The sequence below is a fragment of the Dipodomys merriami genome, unplaced genomic scaffold, assembly GCF_024711535.1.
Source record: "Dipodomys merriami isolate MVZ:Mamm:240054 unplaced genomic scaffold, mDipMer1.0.p SCAF_263, whole genome shotgun sequence".
In the NCBI taxonomy this organism is placed as follows: Eukaryota; Metazoa; Chordata; class Mammalia; order Rodentia; family Heteromyidae; genus Dipodomys; species Dipodomys merriami.
The window spans coordinates 225,408-252,866 of NW_027204082.1; the positions used below are offsets into that span (position 1 = coordinate 225,408).

General features: G+C 43.9%; 1 protein-coding gene across 6 annotated transcripts in view; it reads right to left on the reverse strand.

Moving 5' to 3' along the window:
* LOC138837132 (LHFPL tetraspan subfamily member 2 protein) overlaps positions 1–27,459 on the reverse strand; it is a 146,804-nt gene that overhangs the window by 23,110 nt on the left and 96,235 nt on the right. The window contains exons 1-2 of one of the 6 annotated variants that reach the window (XM_070035922.1): positions 15,813–15,834; positions 9,625–9,730 (exon numbers count right to left, since the gene is read on the reverse strand). The exons of 2 other annotated variants lie outside the window; for them this stretch is intronic. The gene's annotated coding sequence lies outside the window, so the exon portion shown is untranslated. Of the gene's footprint in view, positions 1–9,624; positions 9,731–15,524; positions 15,877–27,459 lie in introns of those variants that run through there. 3 more of the 6 variants (XM_070035919.1, XM_070035918.1, XR_011375199.1) reach the window with 3 other exon arrangements.

Below are 27,459 nucleotides of genomic sequence, written 5' to 3' on the forward strand. Positions count from 1 at the left end.
TTTTGAGAAGGTCTTGTTTTCTGCTCAGGCATGTGCAGGATCTACTTAATTTAGACTTCTATATTAGTCAGGATGCCAGATGTGTGCCCCTGAGCTCAGCTTTCAGTTGAGAAGTTTTCTACCCAAGCTGGCCTTAAACTGCAAACCTTTCAATCTAAACTTCTCAAGTAGCCAACATTATGGATGTGTATGTGTGTGTGTGCATGTGTGTATCCTGGGGTTTGAACTCAGGACCGGGGCACTGTCCTTAAGTTTGTGTTTTTGTTTTTTATTTTTTTGGCTTAAGACTAGTGGGCTACCACTTTCAGCTTTTTGGTAGTTAACTGGAGTCTCAAGGGCTTTCCTGCCCAGGCTGGCCTTAAACTTTGATCCTCAGAGCCTCCGAGTACTAGGATTACAGGCATGAATCATTGGTGACTGGCTCTGCCCATTTTATAGTCATCTTTTCTTAAAACTGTGACTAAGTTAAAGCTCATGCATTATATTTGGTTAGTCTGTCTTCACTAGCTTCTACACCAAACCCAACCTTCTCAGAAGATAGTAAGCCTGTTCTCTTATAGAACATTCAAAAATCTGGATTTGTCTATTTCCTTGTGATGTCATTTAAGTTTGTTCTCTATCAAGTGCTTCACAGTAATGGGAAATTACACAAAAGGAGAATTTGGTTAAAATATTCAGTTAAAACATTATTGGTAAAAATCTTGTGTAGGTAATGCTGTTATACCTCAGGAAGAGAACAACTTCATGCATTATACATGCCTCTCTCTCTCTCTCTCTCTCTCTCTCTCTCTCTCTCTTTCTTTCTCTCTTTCTCTCTTTCTCTCTCTCTCTCTCTCTCTCTCTCTCTCTCTCTCTCTCTCTCTCCCCCCCCCCCTCTCCATTTTTTCCTCCTCCATGGCTACAGTTAATTCCTGGCCCCAAAAGTCATAACGGATGGGGAGTAGAGGGTGAGTGGGAGGCTGATCTGAGCAGCTCTGCAGATTTGAATCCCTAGTGAGCTCTGATATCATGGTTAAGAAACTGTTTTTGTTTTGTTTTGAATTTTGGTGCTGGTCCTGAGGCTTGAATTCAGGTCCTGGGTGCTCTCCTTGAGCTACTTTTGCTCAGGCTAATATTCTATCACTTGAGCCACAGTTCCACTTCTGTTTTTTTGGTAGTTTGGTGGAGAGAAAGAGTCTCACACTAGCTTCAAACTATGACCCCTAGATCTCAGCCTCTTGAGTAGCTAGGATTACCAGTGTGAGCCACCAGCCAAGTGCCTGGGTTGAGAAACTGTTTTGAGAGATTGCAAAGCTAACAAGGAGTTTTGCTGCTCAGAAACCTGTGTTGTATTTCTTTCTAATGGAGCCATATTTTACATGCAACTTATGGAAACACAAAAAGATCTGCCGAACTAGGGAAGGAGATGCAATCTCAAACAGATGTAGCCTCCCTAAACAAATTTACTTGAATCAAGATAACACAGACTATAGAGAGAAAAAGTTGTGAAACCAACAAGGTCACAATGTCTGGAGATCACAGCCCTTCCTCTACCTCCACTGCTTCTTTCTGAAAACGACAAACCTGGCTTCCTCGGCCACTGCTCTATGCCACTCTTGTCCCTCAGCTAGTCTGAGGGAGCAGCAGGTGCCAGGCTATACCTACTATGCTGGGAAAGGCCAAGCAGCCATGTGAGGATGAGGCATAGGGCTTATAGAACTTTGTAAACAGACCCAAGATCAAAGTTCAGCTCCACCAAGAAGCAGCTGTGTCCTTGGACAGATTGTTGATGTTTTATCTCTGCAAGTCTGTTTCCTCATCTTCAAAATAAGGATACCACCCCCATTTGCTCATGGACTGTTGTGAGGAGTACGGCGAGAGGATGGGTAGTAAGGAGCTCACCTGAGTCACAGGGTCGGCCATGTGGCTGTTATTCATCGTGATTGTGTGATTAACTTAGCACAGCGTTTGCAGTGCAGGAAGCACTCAACAGTACTAGCTCCACGAATGAGATTTCTGGGCTTAATTTGGAGTGGAATTCCTTTCTGTCCAGCATCCTACTGAAGCTGTAGTGTCCCTGATGCTCTTCAAATTTTTCGATACCACCAAAGACAGAAAAAAGAAAAGAGAGAGATTCTGGAAAGCCAGCAAGAAAGATAAGGATCCAGTGGAGAAACCCGGCGGCATGTTACCTGACAAGTTTCTGTAACAAACCACAAAGTTCCCAAGTATGTGCTCCTAACTCCATCTGTGATCTCCAAAAGACTGCAGACTGGCACGTCCCAGGCCACGGCAGCCCTCTAGCACTTCACAATCAATAAAGGATATAAGAGAACACAGAGCTTAAGCCAGTTACAACAGAAATACCAAGGCAGGCTTTGCATCAGCTACTGGGGAAAATTCATGAACAGGACTAACCAACTGTAAGTTTGTAAAGTAAAACTTTAAATTAAAAAATATATACTAGCTCAGCCGGGCGCTGGTGGCTCACGCCTATAATCCTAGCTACTCAGGAGGCTGAGATCTGAGGATCGAGGTTCAAAGCCAGCCCGGGCAGGAGAGACCTTGAGACTCCTATCTCCAATAAAACCACCAGAAAACCGGAAGTGGCGCTGTAGCTCAAGTAGTAGAGCGCTCGCCTTGAGCTGAAGAGCTGAGGGACAGCGCCCAGGCCCGGAGTTCAAGCCCCATGACCGACAAAAAAAAAAAAAAAAAAAAAAACAAAAAATATATACTAGCTCAATTATAATAAATTGCTATGATGATGTCCAAAGAAAAAATAATCCATTGCCTCTGAGTAAACTGTATTATGTTCACATATCACTGGAAGTTTTTTGGCCCTTTGTTCCCATCTCCCTCCCACAAGGGCTTGAGTCCCAGTCTTCTGCAAGCACAAGACCTTGGAGAAAGTAGACTCGACATACTTTAGCTTCTGAAAGTGGGAACGAGCTTCTAAAATGTTGCTTCTGAAGTGTGGTCTCTGGCCTACCTCTTATCTATTAGAGAAGACCTAAGTTCCTGGCCACCACCCAGGAAGGCAAACTTTGGGGGAGACGGTGTCAGACCCTCATGTCTCCCATCCTCCTGGCAGATTCTTTCACAGTAGAGGGAAGACACAAGGAACTCCATGGTGTCAGGAAGAGGAAGCCCAGGGAGGCAGATAAGAAGCATTGCCATGTGATCAGGACAGAACCAGAGACTAACTGTCCACCCTCTGCACAAGAAGCCTCACAAGTGAGAAGAACAAAGGATTCAGTCAGGTTAGCAGATGTTCTCCAGCTCATTTGTGGATTGCATGAATGAGCTCCCAAAACATTCAGGACCTTCTCTTCCAACCACAATTGAAACCTTCACAAGTAAGAGGATGCTGCTGGTACAAAATTCAAAGCACCTTGCCTGAGTTGTTTTTGGTTTTGGTCTAAAACCACCTACCCAAAGAGGTTGTATAATTTCACTCTGGCTACCTTATAAAACACAGTAACCATGAAAGTACAGATATCTTAACTCTGTTAAAGAGAAAAGAGAGGGGTCCAGATGCACTGACAAGTGTATTATTCTTTTAGTTATCATCAAGTATGCTCAATACCTTCCCTTACCTCCCTGACAGGCTCCTCCTCCTCCTACGCTCATTGCGGGAAGACACTGAAGATGGGGTTTTCAACTAGGTAGATGAGGCCTCCTGCAAGTACACATGCCACTGTCTTAAGGCATTTGGCTGTCACCATTTTGGAAGGAAGTCCAGGTGTGTGTTATTTATATCTCATGGGCCAAGGATGCTGCTGATAATGCTGAGAACAACAACAACACAACAAAACATTATCAGGCCCAAATGTCAGTAGTGTGAATGTCAAGAAACCTGCTATGTATCAACAGAGTACTGGTGGATCACACCTGAAATCCTAGCCACTCAGGAGGTTAAGAGCTGAGGACTGCAGTTAAAAGCCAGCTTGGGCAAAGAAGCCCAAGACTCTAATCTCCAATTATCCAGGAAAAAAACGCTGGACTGGAGGCATGGCTTAAGTAACAAAGCACTAGCTGTGAGCAGGCGGGGAGGGGGTGGAGGAGGCAAGTGAGAACATGAGGCCCAATGTATAGAAACAGCTTAAAATAGGTTTTTAAAATCTTTACATTTTCAAAAGCTCTTTTCCAATGAGTATATATGTTCTGTAATCTACAGAGACAATCTCATTATTCATTGCAATAAATACACGGTTAACCGCTCTTGTGAATCTTGTAAGGCCCACCATACTAGTCTGCATGTTCAAGAAACAGGATAGGATGACAGGGCTGTCAAGTCCACCTTTCTGGAGCAGAATGCCTAGGAACAAAGATATGCTTTTCCCATGGTCCTGGGTGATTTCCTGGGTCACATGCTAAAGACAGTTCTTGATCTCAAGTCAGTATTCTGCAAGTGGCAAAATGGAGCTTTCTACACTGGATGTAATCTGTAATCAGCACCCAAGAGAATCATGAGATCAGGCTAACTTAAGCTACACAGAAATATCCTATAGCAAAAAAGAAAACAAAAACAAAACAGAACACACAAAATGGAGCTCCTTACTTATCTAAATTAGTTCCTGTGTGCTGACTTTCTTTACCAGAGCTTTGCCTCAGAGCACTGAGATTTTGACTACATGCCTTCCAGCATAGGGTGGGGCCTCTGTACAGGTCTCAGTCATTCCAAGTGTCAGGGTGGACAAAGTTGACCTCTACTAGATTTTCCTGCATTCTGACCTTCACCTAAGTCCAGCTGGACTCCCTCTTCACGATGCTTCTCTCTCACTCTAGCTGAACTTCAGTTCAGCTAGAGTGACTTCAGTTGCCTGGTGAAAGGTCCAATAGCACCTGAAAACAAAAGCTTTTACCTCATCTTGGAATACCCTGGGAACATCTTTGACCTCCTGTTCACTGTCCAGTTCTTTGCCAGCTGTCTAGCCACAGACTTCATTCTGGACACCATCACTCCAGCTCCTCCAGGCCTAGGCTCTTTCCAGAACCCCTGTTTCTAAAGGCTCATTTCCTACTGCAGCCCAGGCAGCTGCCACAACAGCAGGTCTACCAGACTGTTCCCATTTTCTAAACAACTCATTCTTTAAGACTTTGGAGGCCCATTCGCATATGCCCCCATCTAAAACACCTGACAAGGAAGTCCTTTGTCATGTGTCTGTCTTCGGCCTGAAGAAGATGAACGGGCAAGTCAGCTTACCAAGCAGACATTAAGGTCTGAACTGGTTGGAGAACAATGCCTTTTGCTGTGCTGCTGATGAGCACAAGCCTTTTCAACCTGTTTAAATTAGATTAAAACATGAAGTCCAGTAATTGACTTTAAATTGACTTTAAACTGACTTTAAATTGATTTTAAACAAAAGATTTTCCATTTTAATGATTTTTGTGATATAAAGCAAAATATAAGCCAGAAATTTAGCTTGAGAATGTTTCCAGGATCAGTAAGAACATAGAAAGTCTTCCATGGCAAAAGGTCACACAGCTGGAAAACAAAGAATTTAAAAATAAACATCAAGATACACGGCTTCCTCCTCCTTCAACTGCTGGCACTGCAGGGGGAAGCTGCATCGGCCCTCTGTCCAAGGATGCAAGACTCCTACAGGAGGGCTGCTGGCTTGTCTAAGAACACTGACATTCATCTCACCACTACTGCAGGCTTTATAGCCCACTCTGTGCAGAGACATAAAGAATCACTGCTCATTTATAACGTACAATGCCACCTGCTAATTTCCCTCCCAATGGTTTACCAAGCCTCAAACATGATAAGTGAAGAGGGTTAACCACCTGGGATTTCCGAATCTTTCACACAACCCTGTGAAATACCAGAAAACCCAAAGATCAACCAGAACAAAAGTCCTGTCCTGTCTGGAAGCTTCTGGTAAAGTTCTCATGGAAAACGTATCCTTTCAAGAATTCCCAGACCATCCTTGGAGGAGGGTTATGTTTCTCACCCCAGTGACATCAAGCCTAGCCATGGAACTTGCTTCAGCTCATTCGGTGTGAGCAGCAATGACTGTGTCACTTCTGAGCGCCAGCAGTTCACAAGCTGTCCTTTCCCTTGCTATGATATGTGAAAAATCCCACATGGAGGGAGGCTCGTTCATCAGCTACGTCTGACAACATGAAGCGGGCATGGTCACCATCGAGGGGTGTGCTATGTGGAAATAACCCAAGCCTCTGCTGTTGTCAGTGCTGAGATCCTCAGGTCACAGCACAGCCACCTTATCTGAGGACTGGAGATCAGCTGAGCCAGACAGCTTGCTCAAACTGCCTGACTTTGTATCTGGTGACATTCCATGTGTCCATCCTGTCCCATACACATAACAATAATAAAGGTCATCTAGTGAGACACATTAAAGCTTGGCCAACTATCTCGGAAGCATGTGCCACACAATTCAACTAGGTAAAACTGCTACTATGTACGTTTTGATGAGTTCATTTTGAGGTTAATGAATCAATGTGCTAGGAAAGAAAGAAAAGCTTTTAAGTAAATAAGAACATCAGAAGTGTCTCCCCAAATCTAGCTTGAAGAACCCCATCTCATATCAGGGCCTGACTCACTAGGGTGGCTGCAGCTGGCCTTTCCCTGTTCTTTCTCCTTCTACCTGTAGACCTGAGAGCCACCTCCTGCCACAACTGAGAAATCTGCTTTTAGCAACCATGGGAAGAATAAGTGCTCTGGACCCTGTCTGAAAGGAAAGACTCACCGGGAAGAGCAGCTTAAGCAGCGCCTCCAGAATCAGTTGGTTCCAGGTGTTAGAAAATCAAGAATGTACACTATCCCAGAGGGGAGATGACTGAGGCCATGGGCCTCTGGCTACCAAGCAAGGAGCACAGCAGCCTCAGAGTGGGTTGACTGAGAGAGAGAGAGAGAGAGAGAGAGAGAGAGAGAGAGAGAGAGAGAGAGAGAGAGAGAGAGAGAGAGAGAGAGAGAGAGAGAGAGAGAGAGTGAGAGAGAGAGAGAGAGAGAGAGAGAGAGAGAGAAGCTGAATCACATGCAGACACCAGGTAAACTAATGTGTCATAGCAAGAGAAACTGCCACATCTGCACTACAGATTTTTCTAAACCACCTTCCATGAAGTCATGTTATTCCCTCTGGGAATATAGTCATTTCAAAGATTAAGGGAAAAGCATGTGCATGAAGGGTAGACTACTGACTTCCCTGAGACTTTCATCAGCTCATGAGGCTCCTGAGCACTGCAAACATGCTTTAATTTAGGTATTTGTCTTTTTATAAACATTTTCCTTTTTCTTTTTTTGAGGGAGAGTACTGAGGATAGAACCTAGGACTTTACCAATTGAGCTATATCCCCACCTTGTCTTTTTTTTTTTTAATTATTTTTTGTTGCTGTTGTGTGGGGCTTGAAATCTAGGCCTGGGCACTGTCACTGAGCTCTTCAGCTCAAGGAGAGAGCTCTACCACTTGGGGGGGGGGTCCAGTCATGAGGCCTGAACTCTGGGCCTGAGCGCTGTCCCTCAGTTCTTCAGCTCAAGGCTAGCACTCTACCACTTGAGCCACAGTATCACTTCCGGCTTTTTTCTTTTTGCTTATGTGGTACTGAGGAATCGAACCCAGGGCCTCCAGTATGCAAGGCAAGAGCTCTACCACTGAGCCACCTTCCCATAATTTTGTAAGTTCCAAATTATCCATAAACAAAATATGTTAATCTAAATGTACACAGATCCTTAATAATAGCATTTCTTTTCTTTTCTTTTCCACTGGCCCAACACCTGACTTGTAAGTGCTTTTCTGACAGGAGGGGTTAAGATGCAAGTAGGCCTTAGTGCCCCAGTCCTGGGGAGACACCCTGAGGTGACAGGTGCAAATGGAAGTGCAACAGAAACTTTCCAAAGTAGCTGGAAGTAGAGTCTAGATGTATGATCCACATACAAAGAGAGGATCTGCAGCTACAAGCTGAAACATAAACCCATCAACTTCCTGAAGGGCAGAGGCTAGACCAGTTCACAACATAGCAGGGACCTCCACCCAGGATCCCATTAAAATAAACTCTTCAAGCACGTCACAGAGCCACCAGTCTTAAGAGGATTTACTTTCAAAACAATAAGCAGAGTGATACATTTCTAATTACCCACTCAAGGGTAGTATCAGTGAACTGGACCTAATGATGTAAATACCCAGAACCTAATTTGAGATGAACTGGAGACCAAGATTGCTACTAGTTACTCACTCTATCTTTTGAAACACTAATAGTATCACTTCTGATTCTCACTGGTATGCCAGAGCAATAGTGGAATGTAAAAACGCAGGGCTATGTTTCCACTTCCAAGAGCATCTCTGAAACGTTCCCCACTTCTTATTACTTTATTCACAATCAATACTAGTTTTTTTACAGCCAAGGACAAAAGTACCAGCCTCACGTCTGCACTGTCCTGTCTTATGTAACCTCATCCTCCAAAGCAAGAGATTGCTGAGGAGCATCAGAAAATAGTTTAAGCCTATGTGCTAAACACACATGCATGCAACGAAGAACAAAATGTACCAGGAAGTGAAAGTAAGGCTTTATATACTTTTCTTTATGTATTGAAAATTCTTCTCCTCTAGTGGCTCATTTCTCTGAGAGATTTAAGATCCATAAAAGATTCTGTGATTAGTAATTCACAATATAGACTTAGAATGCTAATTATTTTAAACATCTGAAAAACAAAACATCTATAAGCTGTATCTGCAGTCAGCTTATTAAATACTGCACATCTCAATGAGAATGCCAAATCTAAAAACCATAGGCAAATGTAAATTTTCTTCATTTGTCAGCCGTAAGAATTCCCTAGTTCGTTTTGAAAACAGATGGGCTTAGGTGCAGCTCCCAAAGGATGCTCACAGCAAGGGAGAGTAAATGCTAAATTCAGCATGCAGCTGCAGCGGCTTCAGGTACTTGCAGACACTAAGCAATCATGAAGCTCACATGGCATTCTTGGCCTGCAGCACTGAGCTGGCCCCCAAACTTTGGAATGCATGTATGGGAGGAGACCCAGCAAGCCTTCCCCATGGCACCCAAGATGAAGTCACTTCAAGCCCACAGTTCAAGGAAGGGGGGGTCCTCACAGAAATCTTTTTGGGGAAAACTCTGAATCCCTATACTTGTTCATGTATTCCAGTATCTTCTTTCTGGGAATACAGACTTTTTATTACGGTCTCTACTAACCATGAGGCATGGTAAACAGAGAGAAAGTTGGACTGTGTGTCTCTGAAGAGGATATGTATCAGAAAAGACCAGGCCATATAAATATGAAAGTAAAAAATGCTGGAAAGGATTGAACAAAAATGGCTTTCAGGCCGGGCGCTGGTGGCTCACGCCTGTAATCCTAGCTACTCAGGAGGCTGAGATCTGAGGATCGCGGTTCAAAGCCAGCCCGGGCAGGAGAGACCGTGAGACTCCTATCTCCAATAAACCACCAGAAAACAGGAAGTGGCGCTGTAGCTCAAGTGGTAGAGCACTCGCTTTGAGCTGAAGAGCTGAGGGACAGCGCCCAGGCCCAGAGTTCAAGCCCCACAACCGACAAAAAAAAAAAGGCTTTCAGCTCAATTCTGAAGGAAAATGCTAGCTAGTTCTGTCCCCCTATAGGTAGCCTGTAGGATACAAGGTAAGCAAAGAGGAAGGTGGGCTCCATTTACTCACATGTCTAGTGCCACAGACACCCAGGGGCTCCAGGGGGCTCTTCACACGTTGCTTCCCAGCACAAGTCAGCTGGAACAGATGACTCCCCATGGACCCACAATGCCCTCTGTGAGAGAAGATGGTGGGATAAGAGCCTTGGGAATCGGTGGAGGAAAACCAGACTGTTTTGGCTGGTTGATGGAAAGTATGAATCGTTGTTGCTGACACGTTTCCCCAAGATGGGCAGAACTAATAACTGACTTCATTGTAGCAGATCTTCCCCAAACCCCTGACCAATGTGCCCTTGACAGAAGACTTCCACATGTGGCAGTAAAGTTCCCTTTCTATCCACCCCAAGGGCCAAGCTCTCCCATGTAATAGGGGGAGTTGATAATTCTGGGATCCTGACTAGACTGAGGAAATATTTTTGGGGTGGGTAGGTGGGGGAATCTTCCCCAAAGACATTTACAGAAAGATTGCAGGTAACACCTCCCCTCCATCCTTTCTGGGCAAAGATCCTACCCAGAAGGTTGTTATCTGGCTTGTAGCCAGAAATTAAATTGTCTAGACCCAAATCCAAGTCCTGCCACTGCCTAAGTGGTAACCTTGGGCATGGCTGGACCCTTATTGTCTAGTTCCTGTGCCTATGAAACAGAAATGCTAGAAGCTAGCAATAAGTATGTTAGTGTTAGGGGATTAACTATGTGAAAATAAATATGCTTAGAACAGTGCCTAGCACAGAACAAGTCCCCTTCATATGTGGCTTCCCCATTCTGGAACAGGATCTAGCCTCCTTCTCTCCACACAGCATATAGGTGACCACTTCTAAGGTCACATCTTGGGCATTCCTTCTGCCATTTAGTTCTTCCTGCTCTAGGGCCCACTGGCCTATAGGTAATTAGACTCACCTTCAAACACAAATCCCCTCCCCCATATAAAAGGAGTCATATGACTGCTATAAACCAGGCTCCACCATTAACTAGCTCTGTGTTCCAGGAAATGAACTTTATCTGAGAATCATTTCCTCATCTCTAAGGAATAGGAATGAAGCAAGTATCTAGTTCAGAAGGCTAGGGAGGGATACGTATATGTACCAATACACAGTAAGAGCTAGTATTATCATCATCATACTGATCGATATTTATTTTTCTGTTACTTTTTCCCAAGGCAAAATAATATTTGATAATCAGTACCTCTCCAAAGACTAAAGTTTAATGGCAATGCAATAGATATGTGTGTGTGTGGGGGGGGTGGTTCTGCTAGTAGGAAATCAGGAGTATTGTCCTGCACTCTTGCAGGACATTATGTGTAACCACATAAGATTCCCCTTAGTCATGCTGGCTTCAATGTCTGAGGCAAAAGCAATGATCTACTGATTACTGATGTCACTTTTAGCTCAGAAAACATTCAAGACTATAACCACCTCTAACTACTCTTTCCCTAGCTTACAGCTTCTCTGAGAACACAGGGTTTATCAAGATCTACTGTTCTGGAGAAAACGGGAAGGCAGGGGAAACCTGTGGGTTATAAAGAATGCCAACTACAGTGGCTGTCAGAAACAAAGGCCACATCTAATCTCAGTTCTTGTTAGACAGGAGGCAGGACACTGGTGCTATACCTAAGGAGTTGTACAAAGACCTTGGCCAAAGGGCATTGGCAAAACTGGCTCCCTCTTTTGGCATTTTATTCTTTGAGGGTGAGGGAATTCAATTCTAACTCCTTTTCTTGGGAATATGGCAGAGTAGATCCACTTTGGTGTTTAGCGTAGCAGTACAAATGAGGCTCCCTCTACTTTTAGCATCAAAGATGGGCCTTGTATTAAAGCACATTAACTCAGTTCTGAAAACCCCCTGTCTTAAGAGGGACCTTTCTTCCTCATATGCTTTTGCTTTCCTGTACTAGACAATTGAAATGCTTGGGTTATGAAGGATTTCACAACCATATGCCACAGGGCATAGTATAGTACAAAAGTGTAACTCTTCTTAAAATATTTGTATTTTTCTCTCATATTGTCAAGAAACATGTTAAATGTATATAAACATGAGCCTCCAGCTGAGGTACCAGCAACATGGCATCTTCCTATTTAAGTGCTTTAGTTTCAGGCAAGAGTCAAAAGTCGTATCTCTTTTATTCAAAAACAAACTATGAGCCATCCTATAAAATTAATGTTTGGTGCTCTTCATTCTCTGCTCTTTAGTGAGTTATTATGTTAGCAATGCAATCCTCTTGCCAGTTATAAATGGCTGATTTACACCTATCTAGGGGCATACATTTCTGAAAAGGTTTTTTATGAATGATGTAGTAAAATGCCTTGTTTTGTTATAATCAACCAAATGATTCCAATGTTGTTTAAAAATCCAACACTTCAATATAATAGCTGTTGAGCTGATATCATTTCAAATTAAATTTAAATTTTATTTAACATCATCAGTGAGATCAAATTTTAATTTGTTTCATTTATTTAGGATAGTACTGGGGTTGAAACTCAGGGCCGAGGTGCTGTCCTTTAGCTTTTTCACTCAAGGCTGGCGCTCTACCACTCGAGCCCACAGCTCTACTTCTGGCTTTCTGGTGGTTAATTGGAGATAAAAGCCTCATGGACTGGCTTCAAACTACAATCCTCAGATTTTAGCCTCCTGAGGATTACAAGTATAAGCCACCAGCTCCTGGTTGTTTAAAAATTTGTAACCACAATGCTGTCAAAGGCAATATTTACAAAGCTCAGTAAAAACTGGTCTGATTACAATGTTACAGATAGCAAAGGCCAGAGCAAGAGGTTCTGGTAAAACAAATTACTTGTGACCACTCTCACCTTCCATACCCACTGGCCAGCTGTGAGCTTGGGCTGGGAGAATAAAGCTTTGTCAACAACAAGGACTCAAATGGCAGGTTCACTCTTCCTAACTTCCTGACCTTGGCTTCAATCTGCCCTTTAGCAGAGGTGGATACTTGTAAAATCCTGGCCTAAGCTACATGAAGCTTTTGTGATAAGGGAAGAAATAAAATTGCAGACCTCCTGAAGCTGGCTCAGCACAGGACCACTAACTTGATAAATGAATTGTGTACACACATCAGACTGTTAATTCCCATCTCAGGAAACCAAGGTTCTGACTCCTACAGAAGATGGGGGCGAGAGATTTCTGAGGCACAAGATAAAATGGAATCATATTTAGCTCTCACTATTTCTCTCAGAATATTTAGCTTTTTTTTTTTTTTTTGGTCGGTCATGGGGCCTGAACTCTGGGCCTGGGTGCTGTCCCTCAGCTCTTCAGCTCAAGGCTAGCGCTCTACCACTTGAGCCATAGCACCACTTCTGGCTTTTTCTGCTTATGTGGTGCTGAGGAATCAAACCCAGGGCCTCATGCATGCAAGGCAAGCACTCTACCACTGAGCCACCTTCCCAGCCCCAATATTTAGTTTTTTTCTTTCTTTTTAAACCATTCCCTCTTGAAAATCATGCTCTTTAAATATCAACTAAAACTAAATCATGCATAAAGGACTTTCTCAGTGCAGCTTCCCAAACAGAATTCATATCACTCTCAGCACCTTTGTTGTCACTACGATTACCCACAGTCCACTCTAATTGGGCAATACTCTCAACAACCCCATGGGGGCAGAGTAAGAACGCACCACTAGAATCTAACACCTACCTGTTCACACTTGACATCTAAAGTACACAGAATGATAGGTGAATGGATGGAGCGAGGAGACACAAAGCTCCTCCCATTGCCTTTGAGGAAGTGCCATGAGGAAGTACAGTTGGCCTAGAGAAGCCAACCAGGTGACAGAGAACTCAAGGTGCTAGAGTAGGCAGGGCAGGGATCTGGTAAACCATGATAATGCTTTACTGAGTGAATGATACTGAGTCAACAGATGTTAATTCAGATAGGATAGTCACCATTAGGGAAAAGGTTGGAGTTTTCCAGCTTCTGTTAGGTAACTCAGGAAGGTTGCATAAACACTTCATAAAACTCTTTGGAAGGGCTGGGCCATGCTGGCATTGCTTATACTCTAAGAAGAAGAAACCATCGTACGTGTGGGGGAGGGGAGGTGCATGTGCATGTGTGTGCATGCACATGCATGTGTATGTACAAATGGAGGCTGGAAAGGTGAATCTAGGCATTTGATAGCAATTTAACCATCAGGCATGATAAATCTTAAACAGAATTAAAATTAAATATGTGTTCTGGACCCTCTTGTCCATTCAAATTCACTTTCTGACTCATAGACTTGTGTGAATTCCCTGTAAGTGATGATGTTTTCCTCCTTCCTCCCCTCCCTCCCTTTTCTTTCTTTTGTGGTACTGGTATTTGAACTCAAGGTCTCTCCATTTGCCAGGCAGGCACTCTCCCACTTGAGCGACATCATATCGTCTTAGACCCTTTACAGTGATTTCCAGATAGTCAGGGTAGCCTTTAAATGAGTCTGGTTTTCTTATGAAGAAATTCCCGAATACCTTGTGGTTAGGCAGATTTAAGAGACAAGTGTGCACCCCCGAATAGAGATGAATGGTGTTTAGGAAGGTAGGGTGGTGCATGGCAGGTCTGCTTTGCCTCTGTCTGCTGCTGCTGCATAGGGGAGCACCCTTGGCCCTGGGAAGCTGATCTACATGGGGTTCAGAGTCAACCAAAGTAGTTTACACTTGACAGAATACTTATTCACTGTATTTGGCTTAGTGACTCTACTAGGGGAAGAGTCTGTGAGCAAGGCAAAGAAGAAAGAGAAGTCATATTGTAAAGAGTTGGAAATGTTTGGAGCTTACTGTCTTATATATCATGATGGGAAGGCTACAATACTTTTAGCATGAAAGTGAGATTAAATTTACAGTTTAGAAAGTCACTTCTAGGATGTTTGTGAGACTTAGTCAAGTAGTAGAAAGAAAAAAAATCTGCTGCAAATGTGTGTATGCATGCATACATGCATGCGTGTGTATGCACAGGTTCACAGGCTCTAGGGATCACCAGGTGTGATTCAAGTGACAGCTGAGCCACAGAGCCAGTAATGACTGCCAAGAAGCTATGCAGGACCTTACCACCAGTTATGGCAAGAAGGGAGCATCTGGGCAGTCTCATCCAGGTGAGTATGCACCTGATGTACAGCAGTGGAGGGGGAAGGTTTAAGAAGTATTCAAAAGGGTTTGTAAGACCTGGAGACAAACTGCCTGTAGAGGTTGTTGGGGAAAGAGACATAAAGTTTGATGCTAAGATTTTTTTTTTTTTTTGGTCAGTCATGGGGCTTAAACTCTGGGCCTGGACGCTGTCCCTCAGCTCTTCAGCTCAAGGCTAGCACTCTAGCACTTGAGCCACAGCACCACTTCCAGTTTTCTGGTGGTTTATTGGAGATAAAGAGTCTCACGGACTTTTCTGCCCGGGATAGCTTTGAACCAGGATCCTCAGATCTCAGCCTCCTGAGCAGTTAGGATTACAGGCATGAGCCACCGATGCCTGGCTTGATGGTAAGATTTTATGTGACTATTTCCAGGCCTAGAACAAAACTAAGGGAAAAGGGTCAAGCTGGCAAAAGGGCAAGATCAAAAATCTATTCCAGATCAAGAAGAACTAGTACCTGTGCATGGAATACAGGTCAGGATTTCATGAGACTTAGGAACTACTGGACTTAAGAAAGCCAGGGGGAGAGATGAGATAATCCAAGTAAGGGTATGTGGTAAGAAGACAAGAGAGCCAGAGGATAGCATCTGCTCATTTGCTCTGGACAGGTAATGGAGAGGAACCTGCCAAAAAGAACAAGGAACAGATTAAGGGGAAAGAAGGAGAAAAGGGTCCTGGAAGAAAAGGGTAAAAAAAGAGATTGGGTATAAGGATGATGTTTAATGGGAGACTGGTGGCCATTCTGACATTCATATCCTATGAAATAAACATTATACTTTACAAGGCAGTAATGACATTGATAAGTAGGAACTAAGCCCAGGCCTCACTGTGACCTGAAATACACTTCAAAATATTATGTGTTGCATTTAAGCTTAATCCAGCTTAAAGTATTTAATTTAAAAAAAAGTCCCAAGGAGTACATGATCTGAGGAGGCATTACAGTAAGCAAGCAGTACAAGGTCAAGATGAGGAAGACAGGGAAAACACAATGGTGTGGATACCGCAGAGGGCCGTGCAGGGGGCAGTGGGGGAAGGAAATGAGCAGGACAATGCACAGATGTCTACGTTTTTGCTGCCAGGAGTTCATACAAACAGGAAGACCTTAAAACTTCTCCAACTGGGAACGCTTGGATTTGCCTGATGAGCAGCGGAGCCCAGCGCATGACTGGAACACAAAAACAGAAGGTTGTGATTAAGACTTCAAGAACCCCCCCCCCCCCGCCCCTCCCCTAAAGCCTACATCCAGCCTCCTTCACAGAAAAGCACCAGCCTCCCTCCCCTTTGCCTTGCTTCTGCTCCTCATTATGTCTGTGGCCTCACCCCCACCCCCACTCCAGGCTGTTCATGGGAGCTTGGGGCACATGGTCTGTGGGGCCATATGAGCCACACCCACTCATGGGACCCAAACACAGCCAAGACATAAAATTTCACAATTCCAAAATTTCCTGCTGACATCTAACGATATATGCGTATGCAGCCTCTCAATGGCAACTCAAGAAAAAAAAATGCCCTACATAATTACCCAAATGACATGCTCTGTTTCAATAACCATATCATACTGCAGATAGAAGAACAGTTAAGGGCTTCTTTGAATTTCAAAAGTTAAAGATTTCCTACAATGTTTTGTCCTTTTACACATTTCTCTATATTTTCTCCCAACTGAGTAATTTTTTATTATCAGATTTCTTAATGAAATTGTAGAACATTGTTTGGCTGGTACTCTTGAACTATTAAAAGTACATGCTCTAATACACATCTGTATAACAGCATTTCTCAGCCTTGGCATTTTTAATATTTAGACTGGATAATTCTTGTTGCGGGGGGGGGGGGGGGAGGGAGGGGGGCTTGTCCTATAAACTGCAGGATATTTAGCAGCCCTAACTTCTCCCCACTATCTGCCATTAGCATGCTCCTAGGATGACGAAAAAACGTTTAGACATTATACAAAGCCTGAAGGAGTTTGTTCTAGAATGACCTCAATTGTGGGTTAAAAAACAGTTGAGATAGGGTCAAAACGGCTATGTTGAACACCAACAGAATAAGATAGGGGAAGTAACTAATCCTCCACGCTTCAATTTCCCTAGCTTTAAGTGGGGAAAATACTACCAGCATCAAGGGACTAATATGAAAATTAAGAGAAGATACGGGTAAAAGTTTGTACACAATAACCACTTAGTAAATGAGAGAGAGGCATAGGCCTGGCTTTGGAAGACAGAATTGAGCAGGTCATTCAGTGGTCAGCAAATGAGCAAACAGCCCACAAACTCATTGCTATGCAACCTCTACAGGGCAATCTGCATGGGGTTAGTGTATTTGAAAACAAGCATTTATTTATACTAAGCCTCAGGGAAGCCAAGTAGTTTGAATCCCTTCTGGGATACAAGGGGATCCAAGAGAAAGGGAAAATAGCTATAGGGTGAGAAAAAACATCCTGACACAAAGAAGAGGTCAAAGCTCACACCTTGTAAAAAGTACTTGATGCTAGCTACAGGTTAAAACTACCCAGACTGGATCTGGAGAAAAACAGTTAGGAATTGGTGAGTATTTTAGCAGTCAAAATGGACGCTAGAAAGTAAAAAAGATGCAGACAGGAGGGCAAATATTACCAGATAACCAGAGAGAGAGAGAGAGAGAGAGAGAGGAGGAGGGAAGGAGGAAGGGGAAAGGGGGAAGGGGAAAGAGGGAAGAGGGAAGAGGGAAGAAGGAAGAAGGAGGAGAAGGAGGAGGAGGAGGAGGAGGAGGAGGAGGAGGAGGAGGAGGAGGAGGAGGAGGAGGAGGAGGAGGAGGAGAAGGAGAAGAAGGAGAAGGAGAAGGAGAAGGAGAAGGAGAAGGAAAAGCAGAAGGAGAAGGAGAAGGAGAAGGAGAAGGAGAAGGAGGAGAGGAGGAAGAAAAATGTGAGCCCCATAGAGAATGTCTCTGGCCAACAGCTGCCTGTAGTTTCTTCCTGTACATCCAGCTAAGCCTGCTGAAGAAGTGGTGAGTCACTCAAGGGCCTGTCCAGTCCATTGCCAATGAGAAGAGAGGTTAAGAGCCTCAAATCTGGATCTTTGCCACTACTTGTTCCCCCCTCCCCCTAATCCTTGGAAACTGAAAATGTCCCTCTCAGCATTCTCCATTCCCAGCCCACGACAGCCCTCTGTACCCACAGGACACCAGCAAGACACCTTCCCTCAACCACACTCTACCAAACTGGGATCAAATGAAATCAGAACACCATGCCCATCGGCACCCAACCCTTCTTGGGCTTGGAAATAGGACCTTGCCCGGTAGCCAAAGTCTGAAATAAGCTGTTAAAAACAATCATCTTGAATTTCTACCTGACTCACACAGAATGAAACAATAAACAAGGAAATACATTTCCCAATTAGTCATTCAAAAACGCAAACAAATCTTTGTGAGATAAAGCCTGGAAACATTTAGTGATACTTTTTACTTATCATCTTTTGTTTTGGATTCATGTTATACTTATATTTCAGTTAACAAGTAGTTGTCTGTTATGGCATGCAAATGTACCACATTTTTCTCTCCTTAGTAAAGCAAAATAACCCAGAATGACAGCAAGCTGGGCTTAGTGTTTAAGGCTGCACACATTAAGGTTCAATGATGCATCCACTCAACTATAATCTTCTGAGCCCATGCTGAGCCTCTCTAAAAACCCACAGGAGGTAAGTGATACTTTGCCCTGATAGGCTATTATTCTGCTGTCCAGCAGTAACTGCACTCTAGGACCCAAATGAGAAAAATAAGACAGCCCTCCATCTTTCCTGAAGGAAAACCACACCTCCATGTGACTCCAATGTCCATTCAAAGACACCATAGCATTTACTTTTCAGAGTAATTTTTTACAAGACAGAAATGTTTACAGCAAAGCTGAAAAAAAGTAAAACATTTGAAATAGTGAAGTATTCAACATTTAGAAGTTAGAAATTTGCAAAACAAGACAACAAATACATAGTTGAATTTAAGTATCTGAGAAACTCCAGGAGGCTATATTTAAGTTAAGCTCACTTTGTTAGAATTAATTTGGGAAACATTTGGCCCAATTTGCAGCCGAACTCCATTTCCCCAGCCAGCATTTTGTCAAGTCACCATTTCCATCCTGTGTTCCTGTCAGTGCACAGGTCTCTCTCTCTCTCTCTCTCTCTCTCTCTCTCTCTCTCTCTCTCTCTCTCTCTCTCTCTCTCTCTCTCTCTCTCTCTCTGTCTCTCTCTCTCTGTCTCCCCCCTGTCCCGCTCTTCCCCCCCACACACACTTGGCTGGGAGGATCAGCATGAGGCCAGATACCTTGGAGACATAAAAACAAACCCACTCAGTTGCTCTGTTTTTAACCCAATGCTGACTGGAAATCAGGAAGCAAAACTGAAGATCAAACTTTGGGAAGCTTTTTGGTCGGTAGGGGATGGCCTGGGCGCTGTCCCTCAGCAATTCGGCTCAAGGCTAGCGCCCTACCACTTGAGCCACTGCGCCACTTCCAGCTTTTTCTATTTATGTGGTGCTAAGGAATCGAACCCAGGGCCTCATGCATGCAAGGCAAGCACTCTACCACTGAGCCACCTTCCCAGCCCCTGGGGAAGCTTTTGATGGTAAAAACACTTTTTTTCCCCAAAAGTTCAAATGAGAAGGGGAAGATGGTGGTGGGTTCAAAACTGCCTCATAGGCGGCATAGTCCACATCTGCCACCAAGGACCGTTTTTAATTCAAAGGATCAGAAACATGAACTTGTCTGTTATGGAACTGACCCATTTGTGTTGGAACATTTTGTAGTGAAAATAATCTGCATGGAAACGAGGCTTGCAATTCAGTTTTCTCTGGTAGAGCCAAGGAATGATTGGTCTTAGATTTTACTTCATTCTCATAGAAGAGAGAGAAGGGGAAAAAAGCTGAAATTTTTCAAGTTTTATATCACAACAATGTCTAGGTTCACTGAAAAAGACATTGAACAACATTTAGATGAAAAATTTTATCATCCCTCCTGGTCCCCATCTCAAACTTTATTCAGATGCATGATGTTTAGTAAGCTGCCTGGATGAGAGCGTGAAGTCAGCTCTGCTTCTGGTTGTGAATCCAAGCAGTCAGCAGGGGAGGGTGCTGGTTGATGGAGAGTACTGTCTAAGTCATCCATTTCAGCTTTTCATTTCTCTTGCTTCTCAGGTCCAGCAGTCCCCCTTCTTCATTTCCGGAGCCTGATAGCTGCTAGGAAGTCTCAAACTATGAACCAAACTACCTGTCTAAAAAATGGCCTCTCCTGACAGTAACTGTATTTTCCACAACAGAAATCAAGACTGAAATGTTCAAATCAATGCACTTCATGTAGGTGTTAAGTCATTGCAATGTACCTGCCATGGAATTCCTGTTAAAGTGCCCTTGAAGATAGAACCATTGGCCTAACTCAATCCTGTTTAAGACTTCCAGTTTTACCCTCCCACATTGTCCTGTATGGTTTTCATGTAACTCCCTGCAAAGCTCCAATATTGGCTGCAGAATGTTTACACATTCTAATCCAATGATGACACTAAAAACAGCCTACCAAAACAGCAGGACTATCTGCTAAATGCACTGCCATTCAACTCTCATAGCTTCCAAGTAGTCACTATTATCATGGTTCACAAATGGGAAGACTGAGGCACTGATCAACTAAGTGCATAAGTAAGTAAAAAGCATTCCCTCCAGCACCCAAGATACTCACAACATCACATTCAAAAGATGCTGATAAAAGGCTGGAGGGCTGGGAAGGTGGCTCAGTGCATGAGGGCCTGGGTTCGATTTCTCAGCACCACATAAGCAAAAAGAAAAAAGCCAGAAGTGGTGCTGTGGCTCATGTGGTAGAGCACTAGCCTTGAGCTGAAGAGCTGAGGGACAGCGCCCAGGCCCAGAGTTCAGGCCCCACAACCGGACCCCCTCCAAAGAAAAAGGCTGGAGGAATGGCACAAGTGGTAGCTCACCAGCCTTGAGCAATAAGCAAAGCAAGAATGCAAGACCCTGAGTTCAAACCCCAGTATCTTAAAAGGAAAAAAAATATGCTGACAAATACTAACCACCAAGATGTTTCTGTTTTACCCAGTTAGATGCTAATAATGACTTCCTTTTTTTCCCCTTTGATAAACTTTATTTATTTTTTATTGTGAAAATACTGTACAGAGGAGTCCAATTACATGGGCAAGATAATGAGTACATTTCTTATCAAGCATTGTAGCCTCCTCCTTTGTTTCCCCTTCCCATCCTCCCCCCCGCCCCCCCCCCACCCCGCACCAAAGTTATAAAGTTCGTTTTTGACATAATGACTTGTACATCTCATTGTTGCAATGGGTCCACCTGTATCCCTATTTAAAGGATTTGTTTTTCCCCTTCCCCTCCACAAATTATACCGACATCAAATACAGTGAAAGCAGGGGTTATACTGTGGGGGAGGGACATACAAAGCAACAAAGAAATAATCTTATAAATGTGTTAATGAACCCTAAGATATGTATTCAAATGACTTCCTTTTAAAAACAATCTCCAATTGGAAGCCATCGACCAAACCAAATGTAGATTGTCGAGGCTTAGCAAAGGCAAGCACCTCATTCTTTTTTTCTTTTAATTGTGTTGGTACTGCAGTTTGAACTCAGGATCTCATGCTTGCTAGGCAGGTACTTTCCCCACTGAGCCATGACTCTAGCATTTCCATTCTTTAAAATTAAAAAGTTTACCCATACCAACACTGGAATTCTATGGCATCTTTATCATCCCTGGGCTTTAGATGATAAACTCATCTTATTGGTACAGCATTCCCTTGACAGCCTGAAAAGAAGCACAGTACTTCTCCCTGAAGCATGAAGCTACAGATAGCTTCCTGGAAGTGGTTTTGCAGTCTTGCAGGCAATAGGGGTTTAGGTAGGGATAAAGCCAGCCATGACAGACTAGCATGTAGCTAGATGAGAAAATGTTCACAGCTTTCAAAACAGAAAGCATTATATGAGGAGACAGATAAAAGGATTTGTAAAACAGATCACTGATTTTTTCAACACTATAGAGACTCAAGAAGGGAAGTCATCTGACATTGAATCATGCATTTGTGCAATGCAAGAATTTATAAAAGCACCAGAGTATGAATCATAGCCATAAAAAAAATGTTTAACATCTTTGCAAAAATAAGATTTTATGAATTTAGCAAATCTTCAAAAAGCTCTGGTCTTTTTATTATGGGTATTATCTCCTTAATTTGCAAAATATATGTCATATATATTCCTCTTAAAGATTAAATTTATATTAAATTTATAGATTATATATAATATATATTCTTCTTGAAAATTAAATTTTTGGAAGCTATAAGAAGAAGAAGAGAAAGTAAACTAGCTCCCAGCTCTGAAGATTATGTAGATGAACTTTGTCCATACTTGGTTAAATTGTAAGGGTCACTAGGCATGTTGTTTTTAATATAATTACTCAAGAATACTTCTATTACAAGCAAATAGCATCAGCAGAACTTTGCCAAAATTTTCACTATTTTTTACAAAATTATTTAAAAAACTGACATTTAAGACACACGCTTCTCAGAAATCCCAAGTCATTGTTAAAAATTATGAAAAAGTTCTGTATCATGTCTCTGGTAATCAAATTATATCATTATATTATTAACTTCTTTCACTTTCACCTATACTCATGTTTCTTTTTTTTTGGGGGGGGGGGCCGGTCGTGGGGCCTGAACTCTGGGCCTGGGCACTGTCCCTCAGCTCTTCAGCTCAAGGCTAACGCTCTACCACTTGAGCCACAGTGCCACTTCCGGCTTTTTTCTTTATGTGGTGCTGAGGAATCGAACCCAGGGCCTCAGGCATGCAAGGCAAGTGCTCTGCCACTGAGCCACCTTCCCAGCCCTATATTCATGTTTCTTGTTGTCCATTGTAACTACCAAAAATGTCAGCAAAAAATCAAAGTTACCCATCAACATTAATTACAAGAAGTTTGTCTATGTAACCGGAGCTCAAAGAGCCCTTCCCCTGACATGATGCACTTATTTTTCGCCCTTCCCAACAAGGATCTATCATGCATTAGTTACTTGCCCTGAAGTCTGTAGCAACTGATAAGATGTTCTGAGTCAATGGTTCTTCTGAGCAGTTTCAGTGTGAAACTGCTCACTGGGTCAGACTGTATTAGTCACGTTTATAACATGGACCTCCAACTGACCATAAGACCCCTGACCACACCAAATGATCCTTGATTAACAATATCGCCTTAACCTGCCTGAGAAGTCTATACAACTACAGTAGGCTACCTTTAAACTTGGTTTTGCTTTCTATGTTTTCAGTTATCCACGGTCAGCCATGGTCAAAAAATATTAAATGGAAAATTCTAGAAACAATTTATAAGCTTTACTCTGCACAGCATTCTGAGTGGCATGATAAAATCTCATGCCATCTTGCTCTGCCCCTGCTGGAAAGCAAGTCATCCCTTTGTCCAGTGTGTGCACACTGAATATGGTACCCTCCTGTTTATATGTATAGTACAATAAGATACCTTGAGAAAAAGAGATCACATATAAGTTTTTACTATCACACATTGTTACAACTGTTCTGTTTGGTTATTGTCAATCTCTTGCTAGGCCTAATTTGTATATTAAATGTATCAGAGATCTGCATGTTTAGGAACATAGGTATATCCTAAAACATCCCTTGAAGATTTGGGGGAACTTTGCATGGACATATGACTGCAAGTTTACCCTAGAAGGACTTGGGATTGTTTCTGATAAGTTTGTAGGTAACAGGAATAATGTCCTACAGCCACTGGCTTATCAATGGTGTCCTCTCAACCACAAGTTTACAATTTCCCAAGTAGTGCCTAAGGAATTGGGTGAACCATGTGAACCATATCCTGGGCAAAGACTGCCGAGTTCCCACCCAATCAGTCTCCCTTCCTACGCTAACAGAGCCTATGGCTAAGACTAGTGTGTGAAGCACTCAGCTGGGGTGGCAAAAATGTATTAATCTTCATAAACATTTCAAAATGCAGTCTTTAAGACAAAAACGTATTCTAAAACTCCACAATGAACAAAAATCGAAAGTTTAAATAAAGGCAGGATCAACAGGATCCGTTTTTCCTTTTGCCTCACAGGCTCCAGTTTGACACCATTTCATCTCCTTAAAAACTCCATCTATCTGGATAGTACTCCATTTATCTGGATAGTTTATTGGTGATCCTTTTAAATTTTACTTGCCTTTATCTTCATCCTGGTCCTGTGTAGAGAGCTGCGAGAGGCCGCACCTGGAAGATGGCGCCGGCTTCCGCCCTCCGCCTTCCCGATGGCGAGTGCTCTCGTGGTAAACAACTCCTGATATGGCTAAGGCAAAGAATCTGGCTTGCTTCTGTGCACCTGAACCTATTGGCGGTTCCCACGTGGCGTATCAGGGTTGGCTACCCAGCGGGTATTTAAGGCTGTGGGGAATTCTCCCCGGGGGTTGGGGTCAGAAGACTACAAAAAGGTCCTGAATAAACTGCAGAGAGAAGAGTCATTACCGGCAGAGGCGGTAACGACACGTGGTGGCCCGTACGGGGACTCAGCCACAACCCCAACGAGGACTCAGAACTCTCTGTGGTCAGGGTGGTGCACCGGTAAGTTCCCAGGTAAAAGGGGAATCCGCCACAAGAGCGGGGATAAGTCCCCAGGTAAAAGGGGAATCCGCCACAAGAGCGGGGATAAGTCCCCAGGTAAAAGGGGAATCCGCCACAAGAGCGGGGAGTAAGTTCCCAAGTAAAAGGGGAATCCGCCACAAGAGCGGGGGGATTTTTGCTCTTCTCGGTAGATAAAGAGAGAGTGAGAACCCGGGGCTAGTCAATAGAGTAGCCAAAAGTGAAAGTAAAAGTTTGTTTACCAGCTTTAAATGTTTAAAACATGGGCGCTTCTTCTTCGCACCCAATTTTTTTGGCTCTCAATGAGCTACTGCACTCAAAAAAGTTAAAAATAAAAAAGAGTACTTTAGAGAGATTTTGGAATGAATGTGACACCGTTGCCCCATGGTTCGCTGTCTCTGGAAGCCTCACGGTGGCCTCTTGGGAGAAACTAGGGAGGGACCTAGATTTTGCCTCTGAACAAGGAACGCTTAAGAGCGGAGTGAGACCAATATGGAAACTGATAAGAGGCTGTCTCGAGGACCAGCGTTGCAGTGAGGCGGTAGAGAATGGTCAGGCCGCCTTAGAAATGCTGCAGGAAGAAAGATCGGAAAGGGCAGACAGCGAAAAGGAGGAGAGCAGGGGGGGGTCATACCCTGATTTTGCCGAACTAGAGACCTCTGAGTCTACAGACTCAGAGGAACTACAATCACTTATAGAACAAATAGAAAAAACAAAGATAAGAAAGAGGAGGAAAGGGAAGGAGAGAGAGGACCCAGATAAAGACAAATGCATGACCTCCATGCCCCGCCCCACACCTTCGGCCCCTCCGCTCTATGCGGAGGACCCTGGAAGTGGCAGCCCCGGCTGTTCTTTCAGCCCAGGAGTGTGGAAAGCGGTCAGAACCGAGTTACATCTAGCCTGTCCAATATTTCAGGATCCACAGGGACAGCGGTATCATGAACCCTTAGATTTTAAGGTGATAAAATCTTTAGCTGAGTCTGTGCGGACATACGGAATCACGGCCTCCTTTACTGTAGCCCAGGTGGAGGCCCTAAACAGACACTGCATGACACCTGGTGATTGGAGTGGGCTCGCACGAGCTTGTTTGAGCCCAGGTCAGTATTTAGATTGGAAGGCCTTTTTGATTGAATTTGCTAGTGAAGAGGCTGCGGCCAATCAGGCTGGGGGAAACCCAGCTTGGGATAGAGATATGCTGCTTGGACAGGGGAGATTCGCCAATCAGCAGATAGGCTACCCGGTCCAAGTTTATGAACAAATCAATAAAATTGGCATAAAGGCATGGAAGGCCTTACCAAATAAAGGCGAGGTGAGTGGCAATCTCACCAAAATCCTGCAGGGCTCTATGGAGCCGTTTTCGGACTTTGTTGCCCGTATGGTCGAGGCCGCTGGCAGAATTTTTGGTGACCCAGACGCAGCCATGCCATTAATTAAACAGCTTGTTTACGAGCAGTGCACTAAGGAATGCAGAGCCACCATAACCCCATATAAGAATAGGGGACTAGAAGCATTGATGAGAGTTTGCAGAGAGCTGGGCGGACCACTAACTAATGCTGGATTAGCTGCTGCTGTGGTGCAATTAACCCAGAAGAATGGGGGCTGGGAAGGTGGCTCAGTGGTAGAGTGCTTGCTTTGCATGCCTGAGGCCCTGGGTTCAATTCCTCAGTACCACATAAGCAAAATGAAAAAAGCCGGACGTGACGCTGTGACTCAAGTGGTAGAGTGCTGGCCTTGAGCTGAAGAGCTGAGGGACAGCGCCCAGGCCCAGAGTTCAGGCCCAGGAAAAAACCTATTTAAAAAACGCTGCAAATTTGTCTAAACAGTTGTTTAGTTATCTTTTAGGTAATTGAACTGGGGAGTTCGACAGCCTGATGGAACAGCTCAGGGTTGCCATCGTCGTGGTGAACTCGACCCGAGTGGATGCCGGATTGGCGGAGGGGTTATCTTCATGGATCTCCGCTGCTATGAATCATCCCAAGGAGGGGGCGGGTTTGGGAGCCCTGACAGGCCTCCTGGTGTTAGCCTCCTTGGTATGTCTGTGGTGCATTTGCCAAATTAGAGGTTCTCAGCGTCGCAGTGCAGCCATGATTATCCAAGCCTTTACAGTCATTGGAGCAGGTCAGTCCCCCTAAGCGTGGCTTGCCACCCTAAAACAATGAGCACAGATTGCAAAGCCAAAGTACTGCAGTCGAGAGGCATGAGTTTTGCCCTCGAGGAGAGCATGTTTGATTGCACACGGGTTCGATTCGCCTTTTCCCGTCCTTGTGAAAAACGAATCAATGGACAGGCTGAGTCATCCCTAGAGAAGGTACCCTCTGGGAGAAGGCTTGTATGCAGTCCTTGCAATTGCACAACAGGGATCAGACCTCTGTTCTCATCTGTGTTCTTTAAACAAAAAAGGGGGAACTGTAGAGAGCTGCGAGAGGCCGCACCTGGAAGATGGCGCCGGCTTCCGCCCTCCGCCTTCCCGATGGCGAGTGCTCTCGTGGTAAACAACTCCTGATATGGCTAAGGCAAAGAATCTGGCTTGCTTCTGTGCACCTGAACCTATTGGCGGTTCCCATGTGGCGTATCAGGGTTGGCTACCCAGCGGGTATTTAAGGCTGTGGGGAATTCTCCCCGGGGGTTGGGGTCAGAAGACTACAAAAAGGTCCTGAATAAACTGCAGAGAGAAGAGTCTGGTGTCGCGTCTTCCTTGCTGGTCGAGGTGTTAGCGACAGTCCTGATGGGGAACTAAAAAGTCTGTATTTCCCAACCTCCTTTGTAGAGGGATGGTGGATGAGTTTATTTTGTTTTTGTTTTGGGGACTGAACTAGGGGCTCACACTTGCAAGGCATGTACTCTACCAATAAGCCAAACTCTAGCCCTCTTTGCCTCATTATGTCTCACATTATGCCTGAGCTGTGATCCTTCTACTAGTGTTTCCATATGGCATGGATGATGATGGGTGTGTATCTCTGCACCCAGCCATTGTGCCTCTCTTCTACTTGGGATAAGAGGAGTATAGCACCATGTCCAGCCCTTGACTGACACTGAATCTTGTAAATTTTATGCCCTAAAAGCTTGACTCTCCAATATCAGCTTCCTCAGTAGCTAGATTACTGGCCTGAGCTTTAGCACATGATGAGATTAAGTGGAAGATTTG